This window comes from Nymphaea colorata, unplaced genomic scaffold, assembly GCF_008831285.2.
Source record: "Nymphaea colorata isolate Beijing-Zhang1983 unplaced genomic scaffold, ASM883128v2 scaffold0671, whole genome shotgun sequence".
In the NCBI taxonomy this organism is placed as follows: Eukaryota; Viridiplantae; Streptophyta; class Magnoliopsida; order Nymphaeales; family Nymphaeaceae; genus Nymphaea; species Nymphaea colorata.
The window spans coordinates 12,076-30,000 of NW_022205177.1; the positions used below are offsets into that span (position 1 = coordinate 12,076).

At 37.6% G+C, this 17,925-nt stretch overlaps 3 non-coding genes and 3 pseudogenes across 3 annotated transcripts; 3 read left to right on the forward strand and 3 right to left on the reverse strand.

Moving 5' to 3' along the window:
* LOC126409627 (DNA-directed RNA polymerase subunit beta''-like) lies at positions 1-4,687 on the reverse strand (annotated as a pseudogene).
* On the reverse strand, positions 4,572-7,793 carry LOC126409630 (DNA-directed RNA polymerase subunit beta'-like; annotated as a pseudogene).
* Positions 7,794-11,978: 4,185 nt separating this feature from the next.
* Positions 11,979-12,049, forward strand: TRNAC-GCA (transfer RNA cysteine (anticodon GCA)). The gene has a single exon. It is a non-coding gene; the product is annotated as a tRNA-Cys (tRNA).
* A 3,140-nt stretch (positions 12,050-15,189) lies between these two features.
* Positions 15,190-15,263, reverse strand: TRNAD-GUC (transfer RNA aspartic acid (anticodon GUC)). Its single transcript has one exon. It is a non-coding gene; the product is annotated as a tRNA-Asp (tRNA).
* Positions 15,264-16,458: 1,195 nt separating this feature from the next.
* LOC116245452 (photosystem II CP43 reaction center protein-like) overlaps positions 16,459-17,925 on the forward strand; it is a 5,075-nt pseudogene continuing 3,608 nt past the window's right edge.
* TRNAT-GGU (transfer RNA threonine (anticodon GGU)) lies at positions 16,474-16,545 on the forward strand. Its single transcript has one exon. It is a non-coding gene; the product is annotated as a tRNA-Thr (tRNA).

Below are 17,925 nucleotides of genomic sequence, written 5' to 3' on the forward strand. Positions count from 1 at the left end.
AAATCACAGGCTTCTGATAAAAAACGAGCAGTTCTCGTAAGATTTGTAATATGAATACCTTTACGCTTTGCAGAGATGTAAGGTGCCATTCTAGGATTCCATTTCCTAGTACCATGACCAAAATGAACCCCCGCTTCCATCATCTCTTCCAAATGGATGTTCCAATATCTTCTTGTCATTTATCCCCACACTTCCTCTAAAAAAAAGAGACGAGGTACCCTGAAATAAATAATTGTTCCAATGGAACCTTCTACCGCGGGTTAACCGTTGATACACGGTCCAAGCTTCATTATGAATTCCTTTACCCTTGGTTTCGATATTCTCTTTATTAACAAATGACCATTATATTAGCTTAGCTAATAATGAATCCGCTCTTATGAACGATTGGATTAGATCCCATAGCATAGAATGGTTGTTCTGATGTATTATGGAAACTCTTTGGCTTTGGGATGCAAGAACAAAATAATTCTCTGTGGTGGAACAGAATATCTCTCATTTCCCCCCGAAAAATTCTTCTTTTGTATTTCCAAAGGAATGTTGTTGTATTCCCTTGAACGGTGAACGAATCGTTTGAATCCGGTACCAACGGGTATCATCCCCCCAGAACAACATTCTCTTTCAGACCTTTCAACCAATCAATACGACCCCGGAGAGCGGCTTTTGCTAAAACTCGAGCGGTTTCCTGAAAACTAGCTTCTGATATGAAACTTTGAGTATTCAGAGATGCTCTCGTTATTCCCAATAAGACGGCTCGGTAACAAATAGCCTCTTCCAAAGCACGACCTGCTCGTTCTGCTCGCAACAATCCGATTAGTTCCCGGGTGAAAAACATTAGACATTCCATCTTCTGAAACCAACACTTTTGATGTTATTTGTCGTACAATAATCTCTATATGCTTATTATGAATCTGTACCCCTGGGATCGATAACCTTTTGGATCTTATTAACCAAAGAAATACGACTTTGCGCTATGGTGAGTTCAGCACCAATCAGGAATCCCAAGGAATTCCAAGAATTCCTGTTATATGTTCGTTCCAACCTTCAACCCTTTTTTCTAGGTTCATCGATATTGAATCAATCGAACGAACTTCTAACACTTGTTCAACCTTTGGAAGGCCGTGAGTTATATCACCAGATCTCGATTTTTCATATATAAATGTAACTAATGTATCTCTTCGTAAAAGATTTCTCCATAATCACCATGAACGGTTGCTCCTCGGGTCGCCAAATAGGGTTTAGCTGATCTTATTATGAAAGAGTCAAGATAAACCATTATAACTTGACCAGATTTTATGCGTGTTCCGTGTTTGGATAGACATACATTTTCACAAATAAACTGTCCGAGGCTCATTATTCTGGTTGTGGATGTCTCCTCACAATAATCGTGAGGGAGAAAGCACGAACCGAATAGATTAAAATGATGTCACTGCATGGATTTGCATTAGAGATTCTCCCGTTTTCGTCCACTAAATAATACTTAAGTAGTTGGAAAGTCTGTTTTGGATTATTATTATCCAGTATTAAATATTTATTTAACAAGATCTCATTATGAGTTATTGAATGATAAGATGGGGAAAAATTATGAATTTTAGGTACAGTACTAAGGGACCCAACAAATTAAGAATTGGAATCGGGGTATCCTCTTTTTCTTTAATTGATTCTTTGGTCACATTGTGATATTTCGAAACATTGATGCGAGAACAATTAGATGATGAAAAAACTATAAGAGATTGGCCTTCTTTATTTCTATTAAGAAATGTACGAACGGTTCCTTGATGTTGACTAAGTGATTGAATTTTAACCTTGGAAGAAAAAAGATTGGTATTGGCGCAATATGACCCAGTATCAGGAATCACTGAACCTGGTCTATCATTCCTCTTTCCGGTATACAAAATAGGAGACTTCACCAATTCAATTCTTATGAAATATCGAATCAGATCATTTGCCCTTACTTCAGCAGAAGAAGCCTGAACCTTTTCTATAGAACCTTTTCTGTCTTGGTCCAAATTCAATACTAAACAAGTACGAACCAATTGAATACTTGTATGGGAAATTCCTCGAATTGGTTTGCCATCCCCATAAAGGATATAATTGACAACTTGGAGTCGCAAATTATCCTTTTCCTGTAACATATCCCCAGGGAAAAGCGTTACTAGATTTATCCCATCAGCTATTTCATATGTCACTACGGGTCGTACTGAAACAAAATATTTTTTCTTGATAGGTGTGATCCGTTGGACATAGACCCAATTTTTCCCTTCCCAATTTTTCCCCTTTGATCCTTATCCATTTTTTTCTTGCTCCTGGTGGTATCAAGATCCCAATGTGTCGGGATATCTTATCTGTTTCTCCAGGAAAATGGATACCTCCAGAAAAGATTTTCAGTTCAATCTTTTTTTTTTTTTTTTCTATTCGGACCAATCCACCTATTTGGCTTCTTGTATTAAACGTAATTCGTGTATCTACTCCAATGATACTATTGTTCCGTACCATTATGGATGAAGACCCGGGCAAGATATGGACTTCTTCGGGAATGACAAAAAATCGATCTACTTTCATTTGGTATTTCGGTCTAGATTCTTTTGGTCTTCGATACTCAATCAGACCCTCTTTTTTGACGATTGAATCGACCTCTATGATGCCATATTTGGTAATTCCCGAACTGCTTCTTCTGTATCGTGGATCGTCGAAATAAGCAAGAATACTATTTCTACGTAAAATACCATTTGCGGGTATTTCAACCGTGATACTAGTACTAGAATGAGGCGTTAATTCCTTCTCCCGTTCCGGATCATATTGGAATGGTATGATGAATCTATTTCTTCGCCTCTTCGCCAATAAATAAGAATTCTCTTGGAGAATGGCGGGATATATGAAATCCCCATCACCTTTGGATATGACTCGCTCAGATCCTGCTGCATAATCAGAAATCCTTCGCCCTTTTCTCGCCAGGGGATCCGAGCCAAACAATTTGTGTCTCACTCGATTATTATTCACCGAGAAGTCAGAAATGGATCTCTCTTGGACAGAAAGAGATTGAACATTCATTGATCTTGATCCTTGTGGAGTGAAAAAGGCACTAGACTGGATTTGCACGGACCCCCCGATAAGATCCATAAATGACTTGTTTTGGGTAAGAAATGAACATTACCGTGTGTATATTCAGGTGCATGGTACACACCGGTACTCCAATGCATTTCTCCCTCTGAGTCAGAATAAATATGTTTTCGAACCCTCTCTTTAAAATGGAAAGTGGATGTTCCAGCACGAATCTCAGCAATCACTTGTTCTGATTCCACATATTGATCATTTTGAACCAAAAGAAAACTTTTTGGTGGAATATTCACACTATGTATAATATCCTGACTCTCAATAGTCACATATAGGTCTACATAGCAGAGAAAGGCAGGATGTCCATGACGTGTGCGTGTGGGATGAACCAAATCCTCATTGAATTTGATTTTTCCATTAGAAGGAGCTCGTACATGTTCCGCAGTACCACCTGTGAATACTCCACCGGTATGAAAAGTTCTTAATGTTAGTTGAGTCCCTGGTTCTCCAATGGATTGACCCGCAATAATACCTACTGCTTCTCCCAATTCAACCAGGTCACCATGAGTGGGACTCCGACCATAGCATAATCGACAGATCCAAGATGCACTTCGGCAAGTGAAGGGAGTTCGAATATATATTGGCTGCGCCCGAGAGGTCATGAATCGATTGACAAGCCCAATCCCAATATCTTGATTTCTGGTAGCAATGCATCGTAGACCTAGATATACATCGTTTGCTAATACGCGACCTATTAGCGTTTGGATCAAAATTCTTTCCGTCATCCCCTTTCGAAGACTCACGGAAATACCTCGGGTACTTCCACAATCCGTTCTACGTACAACAATATGTTGAACTACTTCAACAAGTCTACGCGTGAGGTATCCAGCGTCTGACGTTCGTACAGCAGTATCCACAACTCCTTTGCGGGCTCCGTAGCAGGAAATTGTATATTCCGTTAAAGAAAGTCCTTCGCGTAAATTGCTTTGAATGGGTAAATCAATCATTTGTCCTTGGGGATCTGACATTAATCCTCTCATACCTACTAATTGGTGGACCTGAGATGCATTTCCTCTAGCTCCAGAATAGGACATTATATGAACTGGATTTGAAGGATCAGTCATCTTAAAATTAAGATTCATTTCTTGTCTCAAATATTCACTTGTGGCATACCATATCTCGATTGATTGACGTAATTTTTCTACCGCATGTACATTCCCATAATGATGGTGCTTTTCCAAAATCAAACTTTGTTGTTCAGCATCTTGGACTAACCATCTCTTAGAAGGTGTTGTTAAAAGATCATCAATTCCTAATGAAATGGATGTAGCGGTGGCTTGCTGAAAACCCAGAGTTTTTACTTGATCCAGAATGTGTGATGTATAGGCTATTCCGAAATGATCTATTAATCTGCTAATAAGCCGTTTCATGGCAGTTCCATCTATCACTTTATTGTGAAAGACCAGATCGGCCCGTTCTGCCATAAGTACCTCCATATTCTGATGAGTAGGATTCGACAATGGGTTTGAGTCAGTGATACTAAGACTTCCTTTCCTCGATCTTGATTCACTTACAAATTCAGGAATTATGATACTAGTTGAACCAGACCGAACTAGATTCCGAGAGATATCACATATCAGGTACCATATGAATAGGACCGACAAAACCCCTGTACGGCTTCTTCTATTTCTCGATAAAAGGAAATATGGCCAACAGTAGTTCGAATGTATATACAAAGCATTCCTTTTTTTACACTTCTTACTACTCGATAGTGATCATAAATCTCATGATAAGTGCCCAAAGATTCATATTGAACTTCGATGGGAACTTCTCTATTTATTGAGGCAATGACACGTTGATCTAGTCGCCACCGTAGCCATAAAGTACTATATAAATCGATCCCTTTCTGCCGATAAGCCCCAAGTGCATCGTAGGAACTACAAAAATAGGGTTCTTTCCCTTTCCTATACTCATAATTACTATGATCAATTCTTTCATTTTGGTAGTTTCTGGGGTTACATGGATTATACCTATTTGCACAAATACCTCTACGATTCCCCATCGTTAATACATAGAGCCCCATAAGCATATCTTGAGTGGGTACGGAAATGGGATCCCCAATGGCTGGAGACAAGAGATTCGTATGAGAAAACATAAGTAAACGAGCTTCTGCTTGAGCTTCCAAAGATAAAGGTACATGAACAGCCATTTGATCTCCATCGAAGTCCGCATTGAATCCCTTACAAACCAATGGATGTAAACAAATAGCTCGTCCCTCCACTAAAATAGGTTGGAACGCCTGTATGCCTAATCTATGCAAAGTGGGTGCTCTATTTAGCAATACAGGATGCCCCTGCATAACTTCTTGAAGTATTTCCCATACAATGGGTTCTTTTTCCCGAATTTTACTTTTAGCAAGTCCTATGTTGGAAGCAAGATGTTGTCTGATTAGACCACGAATTACAAATGTCTGAAAAAGCTCTATTGCTATTTCTCGAGGTAATCCACATTGATGCAGTGAAAGCGAAGGGCCTACCACAATGACGGAACGACCCGAATAATCGACCCGTTTACCAAGTAGAGTCTCGCGAAATCTTCCCTCTTTGCCTTCAATTACATCTGAAAACGACTTGTAAACTTTATTGTGACCGTCCCTCATTGGTTGTCCGCGGATCCCATTATCAAGAAGTGTATCTACAGCTTCTTGTACCAATTTTTCCTGACACATTACTAATTCCCCGGCGTAGATCTACTTGTTGTTAATAGATCGGTAAGAGTATTGTTCCGATAGATAACTCTTCTATAAAGTTCATTAATATCTGAACTCATTGATTTACCCCCATCAATCTGAATGATTGGCCTCAACTCGGGAGGAAGAACTGGTAATAGGGACAAAACCATCCATTCTGGTTCTACATTTGTTCGAAGAAAATGCTTAGCCAATTCCATGCGTCTAACCAAAAAATCTTTTCTCCTCCCAATTTTTCTATCTTCCCAGTCATTCCCGGTTGATCCTTCTTCTCCCAATTCCTTCCATTCCACCAATGAACGATCTATAATAATTCGCAAATCCAGATCGGCTAATTGTTCTCTGATAGCAGTAGCTCCGGTAGATATTTCTCGATTTCTAAATGTATCGAAGCCTTGGGTAGTAAAAAAAAGTGGGATACTGTATTTCCGGGATTGGATTTCATATTCGAATGAACCTCGTAATCGTAAGAAAGTAGGTTTTTTAGCTATGGGCCTAGCAAAAGAAAAATTGGGATAGGTTCCTATAGGATCTTCCCCCCCCCTAAAAATCGGACGTGAAGGTTTCCTCTCATCCGGCTTAAGTAGTTATACCAAATAAGGGGAACTTCCAAATTTTGCTCTAGAAAACCCCACAAGGATCTACTCCTTACTCAAGTTCCCAGTGAGGACCAACCCTCATTGATTTGATTTCATTCTTCCCTTTACTTCCTCAATTAGTCATTCAATTACAACATAAATGTGAAATTATTGAGTAGTCTACTTCCCTTCGAATGATGAATCCCCTTAAGGAATACATTGAAACTCACAAAGGATTTACTTGTCTATATATCGTTCCGTTCGATCCTTTAGGTCCCTACTTTACCTCGACGATTATGCCATGTTCTTCCTTGAAGCATATATGCGATGGATAGACTCCTGTAACCGTGCCATCATATTTCATTTCTAATTGCTTAACAGAATTTTTTTTATAAATTTAGAATTCTAAAAGGAATCTAATGGCTAGATCCACGAAAGAACATGAAAAAAGTTTAACGAGGTACAACTAGCAATTCCCTATTACTCTCTTAGGGAGTCGACCATGGATTAATTCCTCTTTCATTTGGAGGTATTGAATACACCCACACCCAAAATTCTGAGCTTCATGTTATTCTTACCAATAGACATGTCAGAGCTAGAGGCATCCCAATCGGATTAAATAGGATGACAGTTTTCATTCTGAATCTGTAAAATCGTAATTTCGATCAAATCACACATCGCAGTATACCAGGCCTTCTAATTCCTTAAGAGGTTTATCTGAAAGATTCGCGATATAACTAGGAAGACGTTTCAAATACCACACATGAGTCACCGGGCATGCTAGTTTGATGTATCCCATTTGATATCTTCGGATCCGAGAATCAACAGATTCGACTCCGCATTGTTCGCAAAATTTCGGTTCTTCTTTTTCACCCCGATCACTCGATAATTTCCACAAGCACAAATTCCACTTTTTATAGGTCCAAAAATTCTTTCACAAAACAACCCATCTTTTCCGGTTTATTGGTTTTGTAATGAAAAGTATAGGGTTTTGTCACCTCTCCAACTATCTCTCCATTCGGTAGGATTTTGTTGGCCCAAGCACGTATTTGTTTAGGAGAAACTAATCCAATTCGAAGTTGTTGATGTTTATACTGATCGATCATAGAAGAAAAATTATGATTCATTCCGATCAAACTTCCTTCCTATTCATCTGGAAGTTTTTCTCAGATACAAGGAAATGATTCAGTTCCAGAGATAAAGATCGTAGTTCGCGAACGAGCAATCGAAAGGATTCTGGCGCACCCTCAGGATTAGGTATTGTTCCCCCAACGATCGTGGTACCAAGTACTTCCTGACGAGCTCTAATATGATCGGATTTATAAGTGAGCATCTCTTGTAAAATATGAGCAACACCAAATCCCTCTAGAGCCCAAACTTCCATTTCTCCTACTCGTTGTCCACCTTGCTTAGCCCTTCCCCTAAGGGTTGTTGTGTAACAAGTGCATAATGACCACTGGAACGTCCGTGGATTTTATCATCAACTTGATGAATTAATTTTAACATATAGGACTTTCCTATTATAACAGGTTGTTCAAAAGGATCTCCTGTTCTTCCATCAAATATTCTGCTCTTTCCAGGATACTCGGGTTCAAATACCCATGGATTTGCTGTTTGCTTACTGGCTTCATATAATTCAGAAAACACTAGTTTTCTCGAAGCCTCTTGCTCGTATCTCTCATCAAAGGGTGTTATTCTATAATGTCTGCCCAGCAGGTCTCCCGCTAACCCGAGCGAGCATTCAAACATCTGTCCCACATTCATTCGCGAAGGTACTCCTAATGGATTGAATACCATATCAACAGGTGTTCCATCTTGCAAATAAGGCATATCCTGTCTAGGCAAAATTTTTGAAATGATACCTTTATTCCCATGTCTTCCAGCTACTTTATCGCCCACTTTGATTTACGTTTCTGTGAGATATATACACGAATCATTTCTGGATTATAAATGGAACCCCCCTTTTTCTGGCCCCACCTGACATCAATAACTCGACCTCTTCCGCCTATAGGCAACTTTAGACAAGTTTCTTTTGCAGTGGATACCTGAATGCCAAGTATGGCTCGTAATAATCTATCTTCTGGAGCATAGGATGATTCTTTCGCTGTCTGAGGCGTTAATTTACCTACTAAAACATCACCAGTTTCTACCCAAGATCCCAGCATCACAATTCCATTTCTGTCTAAATTGCGGAGTAAATAAGGCTCTAAATGAGGTATTTCATTAGTGATTCTTTCAGGTCCTTGGCTTGTCACATGAGTCTGAATTTCATATTTCCGGATATGAAAAGAAGTATAAATATCGTCATAGACTAGACGTTCACTAATGAGTACGGCATCTTCAGAATTGTAACCCTCCCATGGCATATAAGCTACTGATACATTTTTCCCCAAAGCGAGTTCGCCACCAACCGTAGCCGCACCATCCGCCAAAATTTGCCCCTTTTTCAGGCATTTACCCCGATGAACCTGAGGTTTTTGATGCATCCAAGTATTCTTGTTGGAACGCTGATACATAACCAACGGAATGCTTATAGTGTCCCCATTACCTGATAAAACGATCTTTTCAGCATCGGTATAAATGATCTTTCCCTCGCGTTCGGCTATAGCCGAACCCCTGAATCGAGAGCCGCTTGGCGTTCCAAGCCGGTTCCAACAATACACTTTTCGGACTGAGAAAGCGGAACTGCTTGACGCTGCATATTAGAACTCATTAAAGCCCGATTCGCATCATTATGCTCGATAAAAGGAATGAGAGAAGCTCCAATAGAAAAATATTGGAAGGGATAAATATTTCGAAGATGAATCTGTTCCCATGCAATAGTCAAGAATTCTTGACGGTATCGAGCTGGACCAACTTCTTCTTCCTGAATACCCCGAGTCAACGCCAAAGAATTTCCCGCCGCCACCATATAGTATTCATCTCTACTCGGGGATAAATAAACCATCTGTTCTTCTTTTGATCTCTCAGATATTTCATAAAATGGGGTCTCTATAGACCCCCAATCACCAACCCTTGCATGAATAGCTAAGGACCCAATAAGTCCAACATTGATTCCCTCGGACGTATCAATTGGGCAAATACGCCCATAGTGACTAGGATGGATATCTCGTATACGAAAACTAGCAGTTCGTCCTGTCAATCCCCCAGGACCCAAATAACTCGATTTTCGCCCATGAACTATTTGTGTCAATGGATTAGTTCGATCCAAGACTTGAGATAAAGGGTGTAGGCCGAAAAATGATTCATAAGTTGTTGTTAATGGAGTTGAAGTTACCAAATTACGAGGAGTCGGTATTAATTTATGCCGAATTGCTCCACATATAGTTCCCGAACCACATTTTCCAAGCGAACCAAAGCCAATCCGAATTGATCCTGTAACAGATCCGCTACAGAACGAATACGTTTATTTTTCAAGTGATTCATATCGTCGAGTGTACCCATTCCAAATTTCATTCCGATCAAATGATCGGCAGCAGCCAATACATCTCGTGGTAACAAAAACGTATTGTTCTGGGGTATATCAAGATTCAGTCTCTGGTTCATATTTCGTCGGCCAATCCTTCCTAATTCACATCTTTGTTGAAAAAATTTCTTTTGTAATTCTTTACATAAGGACTCAGAAAACACCGGATCACCGCCTACACAAGCAAATTTTTGATAAAACTCTAAAATGGCATTCTCCTTTGAACCAATCTTTTTTTCTCCTTCTCGTTTGGGAAAGACAAGAAAATTTCAGGGTAGCAAACATTGTCTAGAATTTCTCTTAGACTTGAACCCATAGCTGATGATAGAACTAGAATAGAAATTTTTTGTTTCCTGCTTACACGGGCCATATCCTTTCTTTTCTATCAATCTCTAATTCTGATCTTCCTCCCCAATCTGATATTATGGTGCCAGTATAGACAGAAATTCCGTTATGATCCAATCCTGTACTGTAATAAATACCGGGACTTTGCAATATTTGATTGATGACAATTCTGTAAATTCCATTTACTATAGAGGTTCCCAAGGAATTCATTAGAGGAATGTTTCCAAGCAATACGGTTTGTTCTTGCATATTTCTACCGGTTCTCCAAATTAACCCCGCCGGTACATATAACTCAGAGGAATATGTAATTGATTCATACACAGCATCTCTTTCTTTATCAAAGGTTCCACCAATTGATAAGATTCCCCAAATAATTGAAATTCAATTTCTTGATCTGTATCTTCAATTTTTGGAAATTGATGAAGTTCTTCCATCAAGCCCTGATCAATGAACCTACAAAATCCCTCAAATTGGATCTGACTAAATCCAGGTATTGTAAACATTCCCTCATCTCCACCATCCCGGAGCATCTTTAGTTTCCCGTTTTTCGAAAAAATCCCATTATTGGCTCACTCTTTACCGAACCGTACGGATACAGATCGATCTAGCAATGATGGAATGTATATTCCGTTTACTGAATCACATGAAATTTTATTCAACCCCAAACACATACATATATATGTTATATGTAAATGGAATGTATGGGCGGAGGGAGAAGGAGAATTTTGTACTAAAATTCGAGCAACAGATGCAAATCTAAATGACTCGATAAAACATTCATGGAAACAAGTTGGATTCTGCCACTGATACCATACCTATGGATACCATACCTATGGATACCATACCTATGGAGTCTTATTACTTATTAGAGAATATCAAATGGTCTATTTGATCCAATTTCTTTGTATATCTTCTACCTTTTATCTATCAATTATGTTATGATATTATGATCAGATCTGGTTAGGTACCAGAAAAATGGATTGATTCGGGATTTGATCTGTTCTATATCTACTATATCTATGTTATATAAATGATAGAGAGACAGAATAATCAGAACATTAGAAAAATCCGGGTGGCTTTTATTTTAGCACTTAGCTCGTTGATTCCGTTGTTCAAAAGATAATTCACACAAAGGAGGGATCTATTTCGACCATTTCATTTGAGTTGTTAGTAGAATACAATTGCAGTACGTACGTAAGAGGAGTTGTATCGATGAAGTAATGCGAAGCTAGCTAATCTCGCTAGCCCATACTTTATTGCAGTTACACTTGGATATATATTTCGTTCGTGCTATATCATGAATTTCTATTCCAAATGGATCATGATTGACTATAAGGGTGTGTAAGCTATCTTACTGTTTGGGGTTTACATAAACACATAGTTGTTATTATAATTAATTGGAATTGAATTGGATTGATTTTCTTCTTATTACATTAAAGTAAAGCATTTGGAGATCAAAAGAACCTTTCGTAAATTCACATTCACATTCGTGAAATAGTTAATGGTTCCAATTAAGTATTAAATGACTGTGACTGGAAATTTATTCTTTATTTTCTTTTTATTTCAATGCAATCAATAAAAAGGGAAGTTTTTAGGTCTTATGTTGAGATACTATACAATAGATCTAAGAAAATCTAAGAAAATGATCTCAACTAGAGGAAGAGTAAGTTGGGTAAAAAGATGGATAGGATAAGGAAAACAGAATTGGAAGATGCAAATCCAATAAAAACCAATGATTCAGTAACCCTCTCCAAAAAGAGTATTTACGCCCATTTATTATTTCTTTTTTGGCGGCATGGCCGAGTGGTAAGGCGGGGGACTGCAAATCCTTTCTCCCCAGTTCAAATCCGGGTGTCGCCTGATCAACACAACAAATGGCTCGGAATCCTGCTTCGCTGATATAACTGGCCTGATTCTTGCCCGGTGGACGAAAAGGACCGTTGATACTTTATTTTATTTATCTTCAGAATCCGCTTCAAAATACGCAGGTTCTATGAAAGAAGGGCTGTAAATCTTTGCTCCGAGGATCCAACTTATAGGAAAGACTATAACTATCAATCTTTCCGAATTACCATACCCTACCAATGCCCACTGTAGGGTCTCCTGATTCAGTCGTGAATTAGATCTCGCTTAGATTCGCCACGGGGGAAATCCTAGGGGTTGTGGAGAGGGCTGAAGATACTTTGTATACAGGCCGTACTCGCGATAGGATTTCAGTGCTCAGCCAGTCATTCAATAGTGAATGGTTAACTGGCCCCTATAGAAGAAAGTAAAAAAAGAATTTTTAATTTTTCTGTGGTAACCCCCGCAATGTAGCAATGTAATAGGGTGTCTACCGATTGTTTCACAGAAACAGAGATAGTAAGGTTTAGCTTAGGGAGAGACAGTTATCCATCTTGATGGTATATATGTAGATATATTTTCCCTATGAAACGCAACAAAACAAAGAATAGATCTTACTATTACGACATGTTCCATTCCCCTAGTAACATCCCCTTGATACTTCTAATGGGTAACGTGTATCTGTTGCGCTTGTGCTTAATTCTTCCTCACCACAAATCAATCCTATATAGGAAATAGAGACTTGTTACAATACAAGCGGATCCATTGGATCGGTTTGTCAATAGCTTTAAGTCATAATCTCTTTTTTTTGACTCTGCACCCCCAATTCCCCTATTATTATTTTAGGGATCAATAATGTAACAATTCCTTCATATTCATCGAGATAGGGGCATGATTCACATGGATATAGTAAGTCTCGCTTGGGCTGCTTTAATGGTAGTTTTTACGTTTTCCCTTTCACTCGTAGTATGGGGAAGAAGTGGACTCTAAGGGTACTACTAATTGAGTGTAATTGAGTTGAGTAATCAGCTTGTATCAATTGTTTAATTTCATAATTAGATCGTTTTATGTTTAAATAAACATATCTTCCATCTCAAAATTCCACAGAAATTTAGTAATTAATTACCTTTCATTTTCATTTAACCTTTGGATCCGCTATCTCAATTATTCCCGCGTTCGTATTTTGAAAATCAAAGCAACTCCCCTGATAATGATAGAAAATTGATTTTTTCTAATCAAATTGATTCCTCCAAAATATTCCATTTCATTTTGATGAACCCGTTCTTTCTTACCATAACATTAACATCATTATGGCATAACATTAACATCATTATGGATATTACAATGAGGAGCAACAATCCCTATTTGATTTCTTTCCCTCTTTACTGTTCAAAGGGGAGTCGTTCTGCTATTATGTAGAGTAGATACAACTTTATACTGTAGGCGACGAGAGGCTACGCATAAGAAAAGAAGAGCGCCCGGTGATCCACATATACTTACCTTAGACTCCTGGCATTTGATTTATGCTTTATCGCCTCACCATCAGGGTTCAAGCATGAAAAAAGGTCTACTACCCCTTTTCCAGATACGAATAACTTACCATAGAACTCCTTGGATCGTCTAGTACAGATCATCCAATTCACAATTCTTTCTTTTTCTTCGGAATTTAATTCTAAAAAAAATTACTTGCCTTTCTTTTGTATATGCACATACTACTCCTCCACTCTTTCGCAATAGTTAAATTAATTAGTTCTACTACTTAATTTAATCAAACAAAAATCTATCCTGATTACTGATTATCATTATGAAAGTTATTAACTTAATGAAAGATTAATGAAAGAGAAACCTATGAATTAGTACAATTCAGTTATTAACGTTAGATTCTTTCGGATTCATCAAAATAAAAACGAATGGATGGGTGGAGCGAAGAGATGGAATGGGAGTGCTATTTGAATCTATATATATATATTATATATAATATGTGATAATGAATTTATGGATTTGCATCCACATGTATGTATGTAGATTGATTTTAAATTGATCTCTATCAATTCCATATTCCATATCTTCATACAATAGATAGTACGGTAGAAAGGTTCATATAGTTCTCCCCACCGTACTATCTCATCTATTGGATACATACACCGAGGATTCAATCCAGTCTGCTCATTTCATTTAAGACTTGGAATTGTCATCCCTTTCTTTCATTTATTGAATCATTTTTAAAAGAACTAAACTAATAAAATTAGACTAACTCAAGTTTCATTCAAATTAATCATTTTGACTGACTGTTTTTACGTAGATGATAAGTAAAAAAGCAGTAGGAACTAGAATGAACAGCGCAGTAGCAATAAATGCGAGTATATTTACTTCCATAATCTCATAATTTCATTTTATTTTGCTTCGCAAGAAATCGGGATCTAATCCCATAGAGATGATCAATCCTTCTCCATAATTTTGAAATTCAATGGGATTAATTAAATCCTGATAATACTGAATCGGATTCTAATATCATGAATAACAATATCTGATCTATCAAATCAATTCATCGTCGAGAATTGAATAGTATAACATAGGAAGATCTTTTATCCATACTGAATCGAAAAATTGCATTCCTGACCCCCACCCAAGAATCCCTTTGAATTTCTCATATTTTTCTACTCTTTCGTTCCTTTCTATAACCCGCCGTCCTCATTCTTTATAGAATGATATCATATGAATGAGGTTCGACCAGTATTCCATCCGTCATAGATCCAAACAGTAGAAGTGAACTGGAAAACGAATTAAGTTCTAAGCTAAGTTTTTGTGATGACCTAATCTTCTTGAAAGACAGAGAAAAATGAAAAAAAAAGATTATTCGTTCTATTTTCTATTCTCCACCCCCAGAACAGAAAGACAGGATCTTTGATTGATCTTTTATTAGTATTCGTATCCTCCTTCCTTTCCTTAATTCAGACGTATAAATCGAGAATCCAGCGTGCAATTTGGGCGAGATAAAGAGATTGTCCCCAATTCAATTAGTAATTGAGCTTACCTTGCCCGATGATAAATGTGAAATCAGGATCCTTCCACCTGGAATTAGACACTGCTCTTTGTCTCCTCCCCTTCGCAGAAGGCGGAGAGATGAATCAATCGATTCATAGGATCCCAGGTCGGTGCGGGACTGACGGGGCTCGAACCCGCAGCTTCCGCCTTGACAGGGCGGTGCTCTGACCAATTGAACTACAATCCCAAGAAAATGAGGTGTACAGCTTACATTATTTATTGTTTATTTTGATTTTATATTTTGATTTTATTTCATCGAACCATAACCGTATAGATAGATCATATAAAAAAATACGACGCCTGTAACGGATATACTGATATACATATCTACATAGATAGAAGAGAAGATGGATGGATAAATAGCAAAGCAACCTGTGGTTATTGCCAAATTGACTGACAATCCATCTTTCAATGAAAAAGGGCTCTTTTCTTTTTCATCTTTTCATTTGATTTCTCGGATTGGCTGAAAATAATTCAAAATAATTCATAGATCCAGATTGTTAGAAACATCAGAACATGGAGGAACAAATAGAATCAAGTTGACTCTTTATTCCTCCATATCATCATGTATTTTTGGAGTACGGATTGGTTATATCATCCTCAAGGATCGGTGAATTCTTGGGCCGAGCTGGATTTGAACCAGCGTAGACATATCGCCAACGAATTTACAGTCCGTCCCCATTAACCGCTCGGGCATCGACCCAGGAAGAATCAATTGTCGGTTTATTGATAATTCATGGTCAATTTTTCTTTCGTCGTACCCTACTACCCCCAGGGGAAGTCGAATCCCCGCTGCCTCCTTGAAAGAGAGATGTCCTGAACCGCTAGACGATAGGGGCACGCCCACCCGATCGCCATCATACTATACTCATAGTATGAGTAGTTTTTTGGAATTGTCAATGTCAATATAATGAATGCTAGGATACGAACAACCTTTCGTGCTTTTGTGATTCCGTATACATATAATATTAATGTAAGAAAATTTCTTTATTGTTCATTCAGGAACCTTTCATTACATTATATATTTATATATTCTTATATAACAATAACAATTCTTATATAACAAAGATGAATTATATAATCTAATCATAATCAAAATAATGGAGTATAGGGGATGTCTTGCCCGACAGAAAAAGTCAAACCCATTCATTCTAATTTTCACTCATTGATTCGCGCATCATTAAGATATAATAGACATAGACTGTTATATTACTATTCATTTCATATATGTATTTATATATGTATTTAATTGAATTAACTATTCATTGTTCCTGAATGAGCCCCCATCTGTATATGTATATTGTATATATTATATACAATATATACAAGATATAATTGTACAAGATATAATTGTACAGGTATATCCAGTAGATTGGCTAAATTTGTGAATTAAACAGGCCCTTTTAACTCAGCGGTAGAGTAACGCCATGGTAAGGCGTAAGTCATCGGTTCAAATCCGATAAAGGGCTTTTCCATGAAGCTGCAATGGTCATTTTTCCGCATCCGGTAGAGATGGTATAAAAAAGGGAACTGCCTGGCAAAGTTATAATGAGTTATGGGGTTGAACACTTGTTCATTCATTATGATAATAGGATGTCCCGCATTAGGAAGACTACTATGTTACTAAGGGATATACTCTGTTACTAAGGGATATACTCTCGTTATTCATATTTTTTTGTCTTGGGACATAGATATTCTAGATACCCAAGTAGCAATTACCAAAGTATTCATACTTCTCTCTTGTTCCAATCAGGATCAAATCCAGCGGAAAAATGATAAATGGAGAAAAAAAGTAAGTGGACCTGACCCATTGAATCATGACTATATCAGCTATTCTGATACTAAGACTGATAGCAAGATTCGATATAAATGAAATTGTGCAAGCAGATCCGTAATTTCCTTGGACCACGCAAGATATTGTGGGTCGATTGAATCTTCTTCCTCCTCCTGGGTGCCCCATAGGAATATCCATAGGAATAAATCGCTATTTATTTTCTCTTCTCCACCGAAACCGTTCATTCTGAGTTACAAGAGCAATCTATTTTTCAATATCTTTGACTGATTCTAGAAAAAAAAAAAGACTAGGTTATGTCTATATAGGATTTATATACAGATATCTGATCATGAACTCACGCAGCACCATTCCCTACTGATGCATCCGATATTTTGGTTCCGCCAATGGCGAATAAATCCGAATCATGAAAAGGAACGTTTATTTCTAGTTTCCTATAGCGGACAAAAAAGAAAAAGTTATATCCTTTTTTCTACCGGTTAATTAACTTAAATAGGAAAGAGGAGACAAAGTTTCTTTTTTTTGCTTCAACCCATGAAAACATATACTCTGGGTGAAAAGAAATACTCTGGAATTTGAGATTCATCCGAGGGAGAAAAAACAATAAAAAAATGAAACAGTAACAAAAAATACTATTACTATTAATATAACTACAACTACTTTATTCGATTATAACTAGATTATTTATAAACAGTAGTATAGATCAGTAGTATAGATCATACTATTAGTAGTATAGATCATATTATAGTAATATAGTATACAGTATACACAGAAATAGAAATTAGGAGAATCTATTAATTGCACAGATATACACAGAAATTGCGAGAATCCATAACATAAATAGTTGATCTTTTCTTAATATCACCACTCAGATCCAACAATCAAATCAGTTGATGGAAGGGAGGGGGAGATAGATCTGGGAAGCAAGTGGTAGGGAAAGAAGGGATCGGTTGCTCCTTGTCAGTTATTTCATAAATTGAATCTGATTGATAAGGCATAAGACAATTCGGGTATCGGATGGTTCGTAGGAATAGGAAAGAATAATTGAGGTGAGCTA